Source organism: Camellia sinensis, chromosome 12, assembly GCF_055761805.1.
Source record: "Camellia sinensis isolate YWXY chromosome 12, ASM5576180v1, whole genome shotgun sequence".
Taxonomy (NCBI): Eukaryota; Viridiplantae; Streptophyta; class Magnoliopsida; order Ericales; family Theaceae; genus Camellia; species Camellia sinensis.
Window position 1 is genome coordinate 25027171 of NC_138972.1, and position 15042 is coordinate 25042212.

Consider the following 15042-nt stretch of genomic DNA (forward strand, 5'->3'; position numbering starts at 1 on the left):
GCCATGGCCAGCGTGCCATGCCTAGGCCAAGGCAGCCTAGCGAAAGCCAGCAGCATGGCATGCCAAGGCCAAGCCCAGCAGCATGGCATGCCAAGGCCAAGGCAGCGCAGCCAAAGCCAGCAGCATGCCATGCCAAGCCATGGCCAGCAGCTTGCCATGCCATGCCTAGGCCAAGGTAGCCTAGCCAAGGCCAGCAGCATGCCATGTCAAGGCCAAGGCCTAGCAGCAAGTAATGCCAAGGCCGAGGATGCCCAGCCAAAACCAGCAGCATGCCATGCCAGGCCAAGGCCAGCAGCTTGCCTTGCCACGCCATGGCCAAGACAGCCTAGCCAAAGCCAGCAGCATGCCATGCCATGGCCAAGGCCAGCAAGTTGCCATGTGATGCCTAGGCCATGACAGCCTAACCAAAGCCAGCGGCATGCCAAGGCCAAGGCCAGCAGCATGACATGCCATGCCGAGGCCAAGGCAGCCCAGCCAAAGCCAGCAGCATGCCAGGCTAAGCCAGGGCCAGCAGCTTGCCATGCCATGGCTACGCTAAGGCAGCCTAGGCAAAGCCAGTAGTATGCCATGCCAAGGCCAAGGCCAGCAGTATGACATGCCAAGGCCAAGGCAGCCCAGCCAAAGCCAGCAGCTTGCCATGCAAAGCCAAGGCCAGCAGCTTGCCATGCCAAGCCTAGGCCAAGGCGGCCCAACCAAAGCCAGCAACATGCCATGCCAAGCCAAGGCCAGCAGCTTGCCATGTGATGCCTAGGCCATGACAGCCTAACCAAAGCCAGCGGCATGCCAAGCCAAGGCCAAGGCCAGCCGCATGCCATGCCAAGGCCAAGGCAGCCTAGCCAAAGCCAGCGGCATGCCATGCCAAGGCCAAGGCAGCCCAGCCAAAGCTAGCAGCATGCCATGCCAAGCCAAGCCAAGGCCAGCAGCTTGCCATGACATGCCTAGGCCACGGTAGCCTAGCCAAAGCAAGCAGCATGCGATGCCAAGGCCAAGGCCAATAGCATGCCATGCCACGCGAAGGCCAAGGCAGCCCAACCAAAGCCAGCAGCATGCCATGCCAAGCCAAGGCCAACAGCTTGCCATACCATGCCAAGGCCAAGGCAGCCCAGCCAAAGCCAGCAGCATGCCATGCCAAGCCAAGGCCAGCAGCTTGCCATACCATGCCTAGGCCATGGAAGCCCAGCCAAAGCCAGCAGCATGCCATGCCATGCCAAGGCCAGTAGCTTGCCATGCCAGGCCTAGGCCACGACAACCTAGCCAAAGCCAGCAGCATGCCATGCCATGGGCAAGGCCAGCAGCATGCCTTGCCAAGGTGTCACGGGTTGCCTTGCGAGGCCAACTCCGTGACATTTCGCTCGTGGTGGTGTGGCCATTTGAGTGCTCAAGAGTGGCCGTTGGAAGTGCCGCAATGTGGCCTAACATTGGCCCCAAGTAGCCCAAGTCATGCAGGCCACAACTAGCCATCAAACGGCAAGGCCCTAGCCCATGCCAACAGCCAACCAGCGCTGCCAGCTGCGACAAACAGCGCTGCCAGCAGCAGCAAACTGGGCTTGAAGTGAGCACCCTTGGGGCAACTCAAGGGCGGGCTTTAGGCATCCAGAGGGGTGTCTAGAGTCTCCACGTGGGTTTGGGAGCCCCGTGGACGGTGCAATGATGTAGGCACTGCGCGACCCTCCCGGGTGAGAGGTCCTCTACGTTGTTTCCACTTTGCCACGTAATATGGTATCTTTGGGACTCGTTTTGGACCGAATGGGCTATCGAGGGACCACTAAAGGCCTCGTGTGCCAACTCTAGTGCTTGGTTTGGGTTCAACCTTGCACGAGGGGATCCCGTGGCATAAGCTAAGGGGTTCAAAGGCGACACCGCATATGTGGGCTATCGAATGAAGGCATCAAGCTATGCAATGACAACGTCCATTGAGGGACTACATTAGGCTACGAGCAAGCTACGGATTGAGACGTCGCCTTACTCATGCTACATGTTGGAGCAACACTAAGGTGCACAATGGCCTTAGGCGGAATCTAGCACACGTGTTGGCACGAGGACTACGTCGTGGGCAAGAGATTGACCCTCGATGGCTTGTGGGCTTCGCATGACTGAGTGGCCATCCAATATGCATCTATTAAGGCATGCTTGACCCTGTGACACTTCGAGATGCTATTAAAGACCCAACATGCAACATTGGCATGTCGGCTAAGTTGAGGACCTTCGCTAGCACATTGTTGTGTGGCTAGGCACCTTGATGACATAAACCTAAGTTGGGCGAGCACCTTGCTTGAGGTAAGCTTGGCGTTATGAAGCGACTTATGCCGTGCTTGGTGCACTTGGGATGTCAGGCCTACTTGTGGCATCCGGGTGAAGACAGAGCTTCCTTGTGAAGTTGTTTTGCTTGACAAAGCATTGGGGCCTAATGTTCAAACGGGTGAGATCATAACACTCGATTGGTCAAAGAGCTACAGCAGGCTTAAACTTGGTGGAGTTTGAGCACCGCACGGGAAAAAATTGATCCGATGTGCCTCGAAAGGAGTCGGCCCATAAAACAAGGCCAAGGCAGCCCAGCCAAAGCCAGCAGCGTGCCATGCCAAGCCAAGGCCAGCAGCTCACCAAGACATGCCTCGGCCACGGTAGCCTAGCCAAAGCCAGCAGCATGCGATGCCAAGGCCAAGGCCAGCAGCATGCCATGCCATGCCAAGGCCAAGGCAGCACAGCCAAAGCAAGAAGCATGCGATGCCAAGCCAAGGCCGGCAGCTTGCCATGCCATGCCTAGGCCAAGGCGGCCCAGCCAAAGCCAGCAGCATGGCATCCCAAGCCAAGGCCAGCAGCTTACCATGCCATGCCTAGGCCACAGCAACCTAGCTAAAGCCAGTAGCATGCCATGCTATGGCCAAGGCCAGCAACATGCCTTGCCATGGCCAAGGCAGCCCAGCCAAAGCCAGCAGCGTGCAATGCCAAGCCAAGGCAAGCAGCTTGCCATGCCATGCCTAGGCCAAGGCAGCCTGGCCAAAGCCAGAAGCATGCCACGCCAAGGCCAAGGCCAAAAACATGCCATGCCAAGGCCAAGGCAGCCTAGCCAAAGCAAGCAGCATGCCATGCCAAGCCAAGGCCAGCAGCTTGCGATGCCATGCCTAGGCCAAGGCAGCCAAGCCAAAGCTAGCAGGACACCATGCCAAGGCCAAGGCCAGCAGGATGCCATGCCAAGCCAAAGCCAGCCACTTGCGATGCCATGCCTAGGCCAAGGCATCCTAGCGAAAGCCAGTAGCATGCCATGCCAAGGCCAAGGCTGCCCAGCCAAAGCAAGCCGCGTGCCATGAAAAGCCAAGGCCAACAGCTTGCCATGCCATGCCTAGGCCATGCCAGCCTAGCCAAAGCCAGCAGCATGCCATGCCAAGGGCAAGGCAGCCAAGGCAAAGCCAGCAGCACACCATGCCAAGCGAAGGCCATGAGCTTGCCATGCCATGCCTAGGCCAAGGCAGCCTTGACAAGGCCAGCAGCATTCCCTACCACGGCCAAGGCCACCAGCATGCCATGCCAAGGCCAAGGGAGCCTAGCCAAAGCCAGCAGCATGCCATGCCAAGGCTGAGGCCAGCAGAATACCATTCCATGCCAAGGCCAGCAGCATGCCATGCCATGCCAAGGCCAAGGTAGCCCAGCCAAAGCCAGCAGCATCCCATGCCAAGCCAAGGCTAGCAGCTTGCCATGCCATGCCCAGGCCAAGGCAGCCTATCCAAGGCAAGCAGCGTGCCATGCCAAGGCCAGCCTATCCAAGGCCAGGGCTAGCAACATGCCACACCATGCCAAGGCCAAGGCAGCCCAGCCAAAGCCAGCAGCATGCCATGCCAAGCCAAGGCCAGAAGCTTGCCATGCCATGCCCAGGACAAGGCAGCCTAGCCAATGCCAGCAGCGTGCCATGCCTAGGCCAAGGTAGCCCAGCCAAAGCCAGCAGCATGCCATGCCAAGCAAAGGAAAGCATCTTGCCATGCCGTGCCTAGGCCAAGGCAGCCAAGCCAAAGCCAGCATCATGCCATGCCAAGGCAAAAGCCAGCAGCATGCCATGCCCAGGCCAAGGCAGCCTAGCCAAAGCCAGCAGCATGCAATGCCATGCCAAGGCCAAGGCAGCCCAGCCTAAGCGAGCAGCATGCCATGGCAAGCCATGGCTAGCAACTTGCCATGACATGCCTAGGCCAAGGCAGCCTAGCCAAAGCCAGTAGCATGCCATGCCAAGGCCAAGGCCAGCAGCTTGCCTTGCTAAGGCCAAGGCTACCCAGCCAAAGCCAGCAGCATGCCGTGCCAAGCCAAGGCGCGCAGCTTGCAATGCCATACCAAGGCCAAGGTAGCCTAGCCAAAGCCAGCAGCATGCCATGCAAAGGCCAAGGCCAGCAGCGTGCCATGCCGAGGACAAGGTAGCCTAGCCGAAGCCAGCAGCATGCCATGCCATGACAAGGCCAAGGCAGCCCAGCCAAAGCCAGCAGGATGCAATGCCAAGCCAAGGCCAGCAGCTTGCCATGCCATGCCTAGGCCAAGGCAGCCCAGCCAAAGCCAGCAGCATGCCATGCCAAGGCCAAGGCTAGCAGCTTGCCATGTGTTGCCTAGGCCATGACAGCCTAACCAAAGCCAGCGGCATGCCAAGCCAAGGCCAAGGCCAGCCTCATGCCATGCCAAGGCCAAGGCAACCTAGCCAAAGCCAGCAGCATGCCATGCCAAGGCCAAGGCAGCCCAGCCAAAGCTAGCAGCATGCCATGCCAAGCCAAGCCAAGGCCAGCAGCTTGCCATGACATGCCTAGGCCACGGTAGCCTAGCCAAAGCATTGTTTCGGCATCCAAACGGAGGAGTTTTGGGCTGAAATTTTTACTGGAGATAGGTCTTAGGGGAAGTGTTTTCCCGACCAAGTTTCGTGATTTTTCTCAATTTGTAGAATTTATGAAAAATCATTATGAGTCCGGGGACATGTATGATGTTTCCTCTTGCCAGATGAAAAAGGGCTTAACAAGCTACTATAAGGGTGTATGGTGTGCTACCTACCTGCCTCCCCGCCCAAACTGGGCTTGAAGTGAGCAACCTTGGGGCAACTCAAGGGCGGGCTTTAGGCATCCAGAGGGGTGTCGCCTTACTCATGCTACACGTTGGAGCAACGCTAAGGTGCACAATGGCCTTAGGCGGAAGCTAGCACACGTGTCGGCACGAGGACTATGTCGTGGGCAAGAGATTGACCCTCGGTGGCTTGTGGGCAAGAGATTGACCCAGCCAAAGCCAGCAGAATGCCATGCCAAGCCAAGGCCAGCAACTTGCCATCCCACGCCTAGGTCAACGCCGCCGAGACAAAGCCATGAGCATGGCAGCCAAGGCCAAGGCCAGCAGCATGCCATGCCATGGCCAAGGCAGCCCAGCCAAAGCCAGCAGCCTGCCATGCCAAGCCAATGCCAGCAGCTTTCCATGCCATGCCTAGGTCAAGGCAGCATAGGCAAAGCCAGTAGCATGCCATGCCCAGGCCAAGGCCCGCAGCATGCCATGCCAAGGCCAAGGTAGCCCACCAAAAGCCAGCAGCATGCACTGCCAAGCCAATGGCAGCAGGTTGTGATGCCATGCCTAAGCCAAGGCAGACTAGCAAAAGCCAGCAGCATGCCAGGCCGAGGCCTAGGCCAGCAGCATGCCATGCCAAGCCCAAGGCCGCCCAGCCAAAGCCAGTAACATGCCATGCCAAGCCAATGCCAGCAGCTTGCCATGCCATGCCAAGGCCAAGGTAGGCAAGCCAATGCCAGCAGCATGCCACGCCAAGGTCAAGTCAGCGTAGCCAAAGCCAACAGCATGCCATGCCAAGGCCAAGGCCAGCAGCATGCCATGCCATGCCAAGGCCAAGGCAGCCGAGCCAAAGCCAGCTGCATGCCATGCTATGCCAGGGCCAGCGGCTTGCCATGACATGCCTGGGCCACGACAGCCTAGCCAAAGCCAGCAGCATGCCCTGCCAAGGCCAAGGCCAAGAGCATGCCATGCCAAGGCCAAGGCAGCCCAGTCAAAGCTAGTTGCATGCCATGCCAAGCCAAGGCCAGCAGCTTGCCATGCCATGCCTAGGCTTAGGCAGCCTAGCCAAAGCCAGCAGCATGTCATGCCATGGCCAAGGCCTGCAGCATGCCGTGCCAAGGCCAAGGCAGCCTAGCCCAAGCCAGCAGCATGACATGCCAAGGCCAATCCCAGCAGCATGCCATGTCATGCCGAGGCCAGGGCAGCCCAGCCAAAGGCCGCAGCGTGCCATGCCAAGCCAAGGCTAACAGCTTGCCATGCCATGCCTAGGCCATGGCCAGTGGCATGCCATGCCAAGCCAAGGCCAGCAGCTTGCCACGCCATGCCTAGGATAAGGCAGCCTAGCCAATGCCAGTAGCATGCCATGCCAAGGGCAAGGCAGTTGAGCCATAGCCAGCAGCATGCCATGCCAAGCCTAGGCCAGCAGCTTGCCATGCCATGCATAGGCAAAGGCAACCCAGCCAAAGCAAACAACATGCCTTGCCAAGCAGAAGCAAGAAGTTTGCCACGCCATGCCTAGGCCAAGGCAGCCTAGCCAAAGCCAGCAGCATGCCAAGCCAAGGCAAAGGCCAGAAGCATGCCACGCCAAGCCCAAGGCAGCATAGCCAAAGCCAGCAGCATGTCATGCCAAGGCCAAGCCCAGCAGTATGCCATGCCGTGCCAAGGCCAAGGCAGCCCAGCTAAAGCTACCAGCATGCCATGCCAAGCCAAGGCCAGCAGCTTGCCATGCAAGGCCTTGGGCAAGGCAGCCAAGCCAAAGTCGGCATCATTCCATGCCAAGGCTAAGGCAACCTAGCCAAAGCCAGCCGCATGCCATGCCAAAGCCAAGCCCAGCAGCATGCCATGCCACGCCAAGGCCTAGGCAACGCAGCCAAAGCCAGCAGCATGCCATGCCATGCCAAGGCCAGCAGCTTGCCATGCCATGCCTAGGCCATGGTGGCCCAATCGAAGCTAGCAGCATGCTCGGCCAAGCCAAGAGCAGCAGCTTGCCATGCCAAGCCTAGGCCAAGGCAGCCTAGCCAAAGCCAGCAGCATGCGTTGCCATGTCCAAGGCCAGCAGCATGCCATGCCAAGGCCAAGGCAGCCCGGCCAAAGCCAGCAGCATGCCATGCCAAGCCAAGGCCAGCAGCTTGATGTGCCATGCCTAGGCCAAAGCAGCCAAGCCAAAGCCAGCAGCATGCCATGCCAAGGCCAAGGCCAGTAGCATGCCATACCAGGGCCATGGTAGCCTAGCCAAAGCCAGTAGCATGCCATGCCATGCCAAGGCCAGCAGCTTGCCACACCATGCCTAGGCCAAGGTAACCTAGCCAAAGCTAGCAGCATGCCATGCCAAGGCCAAGGCCAGCAGCAAGCAATGCCAAGGCCAAGGCTGCCTAGCCAAAGCCAGCATCGTGCCATGCCGAGGCCAAGGCCAGCAGCATGACGTGCCATGCCAAGGCCAAGGCAGCCCAGCGAAAGCCAGCAGCATGCCATGCCAAGCCAGGGCCAGCAGCTTGCCATGCCATGCCAACGCTAAGACAGCCTAGGCAAAGCCAGCAGTATGCCATGCCAAGGCCAAGGCCAGCAGTATGACATGCCAAGGCCAAGGCTGCCCAGCCAAAGCTAGCAGCATGCCATGCAAAGTCAAGGCCAGCAGCTTGCCTTGCCAAGCCTAGGCCATGGCGGCCCAACCAAAGCCAACAACATGCCATGCCAAGCCAAGGCCAACAGCTTGCCATGTGATGCCTAGGCCATGACAGCCTAACCAAAGCTAGCGGCATGCCAAGCCAAGGCCAAGGTCAGCCGCATGCCATGCCAAGGCCAAGGCAGCCTAGCCAAAGCCAGCAGCGTGCCATGCCAAGGCCAAGGCAGCCCAGCCAAAGCTAGCAGCATGCCATGCCAAGCCATGCCAAGGCCAGTTGCTTGGCATGACATGCCTAGGCCACGGTAGCCTAGCCAAAGCAAGCAGCATGCCATGCCAAGGCCAAGGCCAATAGCATGCCACGCCACGCCAAGGCCAAGGCAGCCCAGCCAAAGCCAGCAACATGCCATGCCAAGCCAAGGCCAACAGCTTCCCATACCACGCCAAGGCCAAGGCAGCCTAGCCAAAGCCAGCAGCATGCCATGCCAAGCCAAGGCCAGCAGCTTGCCATACCATGCCTAGGCCATGGAAGCCCAGCCAAAGCCAGCAGCATGCCATGCCAAGCCAAGGCCAGCAGCTTGCCATGCCATGCCTAGGCCACGACAACCTAGCCAAAGCCAGCAGCATGCCATGCCATGGGCAAGGCCAGCAGCATGCCTTGCCAAGGTGTCACGGGTTGCCTTGCAAGGCCAACTCCGTGACGTTTCGCTTGCGGTGGTGTGGCCATTTGAGTGCTCAAGAGTGCCGTTGGGAGTGCCGCAATGTGGCCTAACATTGGCCCCAAGTAGCCCAAGTCATGTAGGCCACAAATAGCCATCAAACGGCAAGGCCGCAGCCCATCCCAACAGCCAACCAGCGCTGCCAGCAGCAGCAAAATACAGCAGCAGCAGCCAGTAGTGGCTGCCAGCAGTGCAGAAGTTTGGCGCATTGTTTCCGCATCCAAACGGAGGAGTTTTGGGCTGAAATTTTTCCTGGAGATAGGTCTTAGGGGAAGTGTTTTCCTGACCAAGTTTCCTGATTTTTCTCAATTTGTAGAATTTATGAAAAATCATTATGAGTCCTCGGACATGTATGATGTTTCCTCCTGCCAGATGAAAAAGGGCTTAACAAGCTACTATAAGGGGGTATGGTGTGCTACCTACCTGCATCCCCGCCCGAACTGGGCTTGAAGTGAGCAACCTTGGGGCAACTCAAGGGCGGGCTTTAGGCATCCAGAGGGGTGTCTAGAGTCTCTACGTGGGTTTGGGAGCCCCGTGGACGGTGCAATGATGTAGGCACTGCGCGACCCTCCCGGGTGAGAGGTCCTCTACGTTGTTTCCACTATGCCATGCAATATGGTATCTTTGGGACTCGTTTTGGACCAAATGGGCTATCGAGGCACCACTAAAGGCCTCGTGTGCCAACTCTAGTGCTTGGTTTGGGTTCAACCATGCACTAGGGGATCCCGTGGCTTAAGCTAAGCGGTTGGAAGGTGACACACCATATGTGGGCTATCGAATGAAGGCATCAAGCTATGCAATGACTACGTCCATTGAGGGACTACGTTAGGCTACGAGCAAGCTACGGATTGAGACGTCGCCTTACTCATGCTACACGTTGGAGCAACGCTAAGGTGCACAATGGCCTTAGGCGGAATCTAGCACACATGTTGGCACGAGGACTATGTCGTGGGCAAGAGATTGACCCTCGGTGGCTTGTGGGCTTCGCATGACTGAGTGGCCATCCAATATGCATCTATTAAGGCATGCTTGACCCTGTGACACTTCGAGATGCTATTAAAGACCCAACATGCAACGTTGGCATGTCGGCTAAGTTGAGGACCTTCGCTAGCACATTGTTGTGTGGCTAGGCACCTTGATGACATAAACCTAAGTTGGGCGAGCACCTTGCTTGAGGTAAGCTTGGCGTTATGAAGTGACTTATGCCGTGCTTGGTGCACTTGGGGCGTCAGGCCAACTTGTGGCATCCGGGTGAAGACAGAGCTTCCTTGTGAAGTTGTTTTGCTTGACAAAGCATTGGGGCCTAATGTTCACATGGGTGAGATCATCAACACTCGATTTGACAATGAGCTACAGCAGGCTTAAACTTGGTGGAGTTTGAGCGCCACACGGGGAAAAATTGATCCGATGTGCCTCGAAAGGAGTCGGCCCACAAAACAAGACCAAGGCAGCCCAGCCAAAGCCAGCAGCATGCCATGCCAAGCCAAGGCCAGCGGCTTGCCGTGACATGCCTAGGCCACGGTAGCCTAGCCAAAGCCAGCAGCATGCCATGCCACGCCAAGGCCAAGGCAGCCCAGCCAAAGCAAGCAGCATGCCATGCCAAGCCAAGGCCAGTAGCTTGCCATGCCATGCCTAGCCCAAGGCAGCCCAGGCCAAGGCAGCCCAGCCAAAGCCAGCAGCAAGGCATGACAAGCCAAGGCCAGCAGCTTGCCATGCCATACCTAGGCCACAGCAACCTAGCCAAAGCCAGCAGCTTGCCATGCCATGGCCAAGGCCAGCAACATGCCTTGCCATGGCCAAGGCAGCCCAGCCAAAGCCAGCAGCGCGCCATGCCAAGCTAAGGCAAGCACCTTGCCATGCCATGCCTAGGCCAAGGCAGCCTGGCCAAAGCCAGAAGCATGCCATGCCAGGGCCAAGGCCAACAACATGCCATGCCAAGGCCAAGGCAGCCTAGCCCAAGCCAGCAGCATGCCATGCCAAGCCAAGGCCAGCAGCTTGGCATGCCATGCCTAGGCCAAGGCAGCCAAGCCGAAGCTAGCAGCACGCCAAGGCCAAGGCTAGCAGGATGCCATGCCAAACCAAGGCCAGCAGCTTTCCATGCCATGCCTAGGCCAAGGCAGCCTAGTGAACGCCAGCAGCATGCCATTCCTAGGCCAAGGCTGCCCAACCAAAGCAAGCCGCGTGCCATGCAAAGCCAAGGCTAACAGCTTGCCATACCATGCCTAGGCCATGCCAGCCTAGCCAAAGCCAGTAGCATGCCATGCCAAGGGCAAGGCAGCCTACGCAAAGCCAGCAGTACGCCATGCCAAGCCAAGGCCACAAGCTTGCCATGCAATGCCTAGGCCAAGGCAGCCTAGACAAGGCCAGCAGCATTCCCTGCCAAGGCCAAGGCCAGCAGCATGCCATGCCAAGGCCATGGGAGCCTAGCCAAAGCCAGCAGCATGCCATGCCAAGGCCGAGGCCAGCAGAATGCCATTCCATGCCAAGGCCAGTAACATGCCATTCCATGCCAAGGCCAAGGCAGCCCAGCCAAAGCCGGCAGCATCCCATGCCAAGCCAAGGCTAGCAGCTTGCTATGCCATGCCCAGGCCAAGGCAGGCTATCCAAGGCCAGCAGCGTGCCATGCCAAGGCCAAGGCAGACCGGCCAACCCCGGCAGCATGCCATGCCAAGCCAAGGCCAGCAGCTTGCCATTCCATGCCAAGGCCACGGTAGCGTAGCCAAAGCTAGCAGCGTGCGATGCCAAGCCAAGGCCAGCAGCTTGCCATGCCATGCCTAGGCCAAGGCAGCCTAGCCAAAGCTAGCAGCTTGCCATGCCAAGCCAAGGCCAGTAGCTTGCCATGCCATGCTTAGGCCAAGGAATCCTAGCCAAAGCTAGCAGCATGCCATGCCAAGGCCAAGGCCGGCAGCAAGCCATGCTAAGGCCAAGGCAACCCAGCCAATGCCAGCAGTATGCCATGCCAAGCCAAGGCTAGCAGCTTGCCATGCCATGCCTAGGCCAAGGTAGCCTAGCCAAAGCCAACATCATGCGATGCCAAGGCCAAGGCTGCCCAGCCAAAGCCAGCAGCATGCCTTGGCAAGCCATGCCTAGGCCATGGCAGCTTAGCCAAAGCCAGCAACATGCCATGCCAAGGCCAAGGCCAGCAGCATGCCATGCCAAGGCCAAGGCAGCCCAGCCAAAGCCTGCAGCATGCCTTGCCAAGCCAAGGCCAGCAGCTTGCCATGCCATGCCTAGGCCAATGTAATGACCCGATCCTCGTACATGTTTTCTGATATACTTTCAGTCCCTTATTTTGTGCATTTAAATGCTTCATGTAGAGTTTCATGAGAAATTAAGTTTAAACACATGGATGTTATGATTTGAAATCTATATATGTTTCGTATGGAAAGCATTCGTCACAATTGGATCAGAAATTGAGAGCCTTAGAGGCTTGATAATCCGAAATTAATTTCATATTTGAGCTCAGCATAATTTTTAGGTAATAATGAGCATTTTTGTGAAATTTCAATTTGGAATGATTAAACTGATTAAATTTTGTCCTATTCACTTTATATATATATATATATGCTTAAGCCATTTGACTCATGAACCTTAAAAACAAAAACACTTCCTGAGAGGGTTAACAAAAAGGGGGGGGGGAATTAGGGAGAAAAAAAAAAGAAAAGTCTTTGAAGGAAGGAATTGGGGAAGATTTTGAGGATTGTGGAGAATTTGACTCAAGGTAAGACCTCTCTCTCTTTGAATAAAAAAAGGAATTCCTTCATGTTGTTGTGATAAATGATTTATAGAGTTGTTATCTTTTGTGTTGAATTGATTTGGAGTTGTATTGAGTGAGAATTCATCTTATTTCCTCAATTATCAAACTTGAACCCATATATATGGATATATGGTTGCTTATATGTGTGTATGTGTAAGGAATTGGAAGCATGGTTGAATTGGGTTATGTTCATAAGTTTTAAAGATCAAAGATCCAAGTTATGTTGAGATTGATATATGTTATGATGTCTATTTACATGTTTTTGAACCATATTCTAACCATTAAAGAACCTATTTTGAGCCTTGAAAAAGAGTACCAAAAATTGGATTTTTGCTGAATTTTCGAACTGCTTTCTGCCAGAATCGCTGCACGTGCGGGGCTTCTTGCCGCAAGTGCAAGAAGCACTGCCGCACGTGCGGGGCTCACAGCCGCACATGCGGTCTAAACTGTAAAAAATTGTTCGCTCTGTTTTGCGTGCTTAACCCTCTGGTATTTTTGAAATTCATGTTTGAAGTTCCTAAGATGCCTGTAAATTCGTTCGAAGTGAAATGATGCAGGAAATGAATTAAGAAAGAAAAAGAACTAATGTCTAAGTTATGTATGTGTACAGGGCACATTCCAGGAGGGACAAGCACTCCGTTGTAGCACTGCGAGTAGTAGTACAGTAGTCGTACGTTCAATTATCGTTAATGATTCTTAATGTTAACATTTTGTACCTTGCAAGTAATTATGTTGACAATATGTTGATTGGAAAATCTAAAGGCATTATTCTGCAGTACATTTTATTTACTGTTGATAAAGAATACTAATGTTATTTGCAAGATAGCCATAGAGATTCATGACGAACCAAGGGTACGTATAAGCATTATGGAACCATGGTATTCACGTATCTTTGATATCATTCAATCTGTACAATGTGCTTACCTTTTGTTAATAATTATTAGGATTGTCCTACTAGACTTAAGTTAACTATGTTAACTCATGTGAATGATGTAACAGTTGCCATTAGTACTCTGTTAGTTACAAGTCAACTATGTTAACATATATGAACGATCAAACAAAGGTGTATGCTTCTATATGCTACTGATTAATAGATCAAGTGAACTACGTGATTTCTTAATGAATAAAAAGGAATGATGTTCATTCTTGAAAAACAGATTTTGAGTAAAGGTGAGAGCCTACTGTTTTGTTGTTCATAGGCCACAGGCCAATCAATTATAGGTTATTAAGTGTAGACACCTTCAAAGAATCAGAATAATTGGAAGGCCATGTGTATTCATCTGAATTGGAAGTTATTCAGAAACCACGACATAAGTGCAAAAGTTTAACATTAGTGTGTGACCCTCATGAAAATGTGAATTATTCTATCTTTGTTAAGCATACAATAGTAACGTGATATGACAAGAAATACCTTATATTCTAACATGTACATTTTGAATCACTGAATGATTGTCCATTTAGATAAAGGTATTCAAGGCATCCTTAGCACAAGGCCCTTACCCGGGGGTAATAATATAGTGGGTCACGTATGTTACAAGTTTACGTCTGTTACAAGTTTAAGTATGTTTATGTTACAAGTTTACACATGTTACAAGTTCATGTATATTACAAGTTCAAGTATGTTACAAGTTCTCAGTACCGGAGGACTCCTTTATAGAACTAACAAGAATGCATTATATTGATTTGTTAGCGCTATTGAAATGCCAAGCATAGTCAAGTATGAATTTGGATTGCTATTTATGATTCAAGCAGAATGCGTACGTATGAATTTGTTTTTGTTTATGGTATGACATGATATGTATGGCTTGGTCTGTAAAACCTATTAATTCCTGGGATGGAACAAAGTGCTACTTGGAACTAAGTGCTATGTTGTGAGCCACCTCTAGAGTCCATGTGAGACACCTCTTGAATCCATTCATATATGAACTAGGCTTAAAGCCAATATGGGCCTATGGCCATTCTGTATGATCTATTAGGCCAAAGGCCATCCTGTGTTTCTGGTATGGAGCAAAGTGCTGTACGGAACTATGTGCTGCAGTGCGAGCTACCTCTAGAATCTGTACGAGCCACCTCTTGAGTCCATACATATCTGAAAGTTATGAGGCCTATGGCCATTCTGTATAAGTTGTTATGATATGAAACAAAGTGCTACACGGAACTAAGTGCTACGATGTGAGTCACCACTAGAATCCGTGTGAGACACCTTTTGAATTCATACAAATATGTATAAGGGCTATATGCCATCATGTTTAGGGGCTTCATGCCATATGTACAAGGGCTATATGCCATCATGTTTAAGGGCTTCATGCCATATATTCAAGGGCTATATGCCAACACGTTTACAAGTTTAATGCTACTATATTCATGGGCTTTATGCCACTCTGTTCAAGAGCTTAAAGCCATTATGTCCCAAGATATTATGTTCTAAGCCATTATGTTTCAAGACTGGGCCTAAGGCTATTTTGAAACTAAATTAAACTAAGTTATGTATGCACTGATATGTATTATAATTCAAGTTGAGCATTATGTTCCAAGCCATTATGTTTCAAGACTGGGCCTAAGGCTGTTTTGAAACTAAATTAACCTAAGTTATGTATGCATTGATATGTATTATAATTCAAGTTGAGCATTGCATCGTTTATATACTATTATTCACTGAGCCCGGCTCACTCTGTGTTATGTCTGTTTCTGTAGGAACCAACCAGGTGGCCAGTCCTAGCCATGACACCCGTTTTCTTTGTCAACCTTCGTGGGTCCAGGCATTGCATGAGAACATTTATTTTGTAAAATCAATTAAGATGTTGGCTTACTTTTGATTGTCCACCCAAGGTTGAATGTATAGAACTTCAATGCCTTTTGTATGTGCCCAATTATAGGGCTGAGACTATATATGCAGTTGTATATAACCGATGCTCCGGGATATAATTTGGACT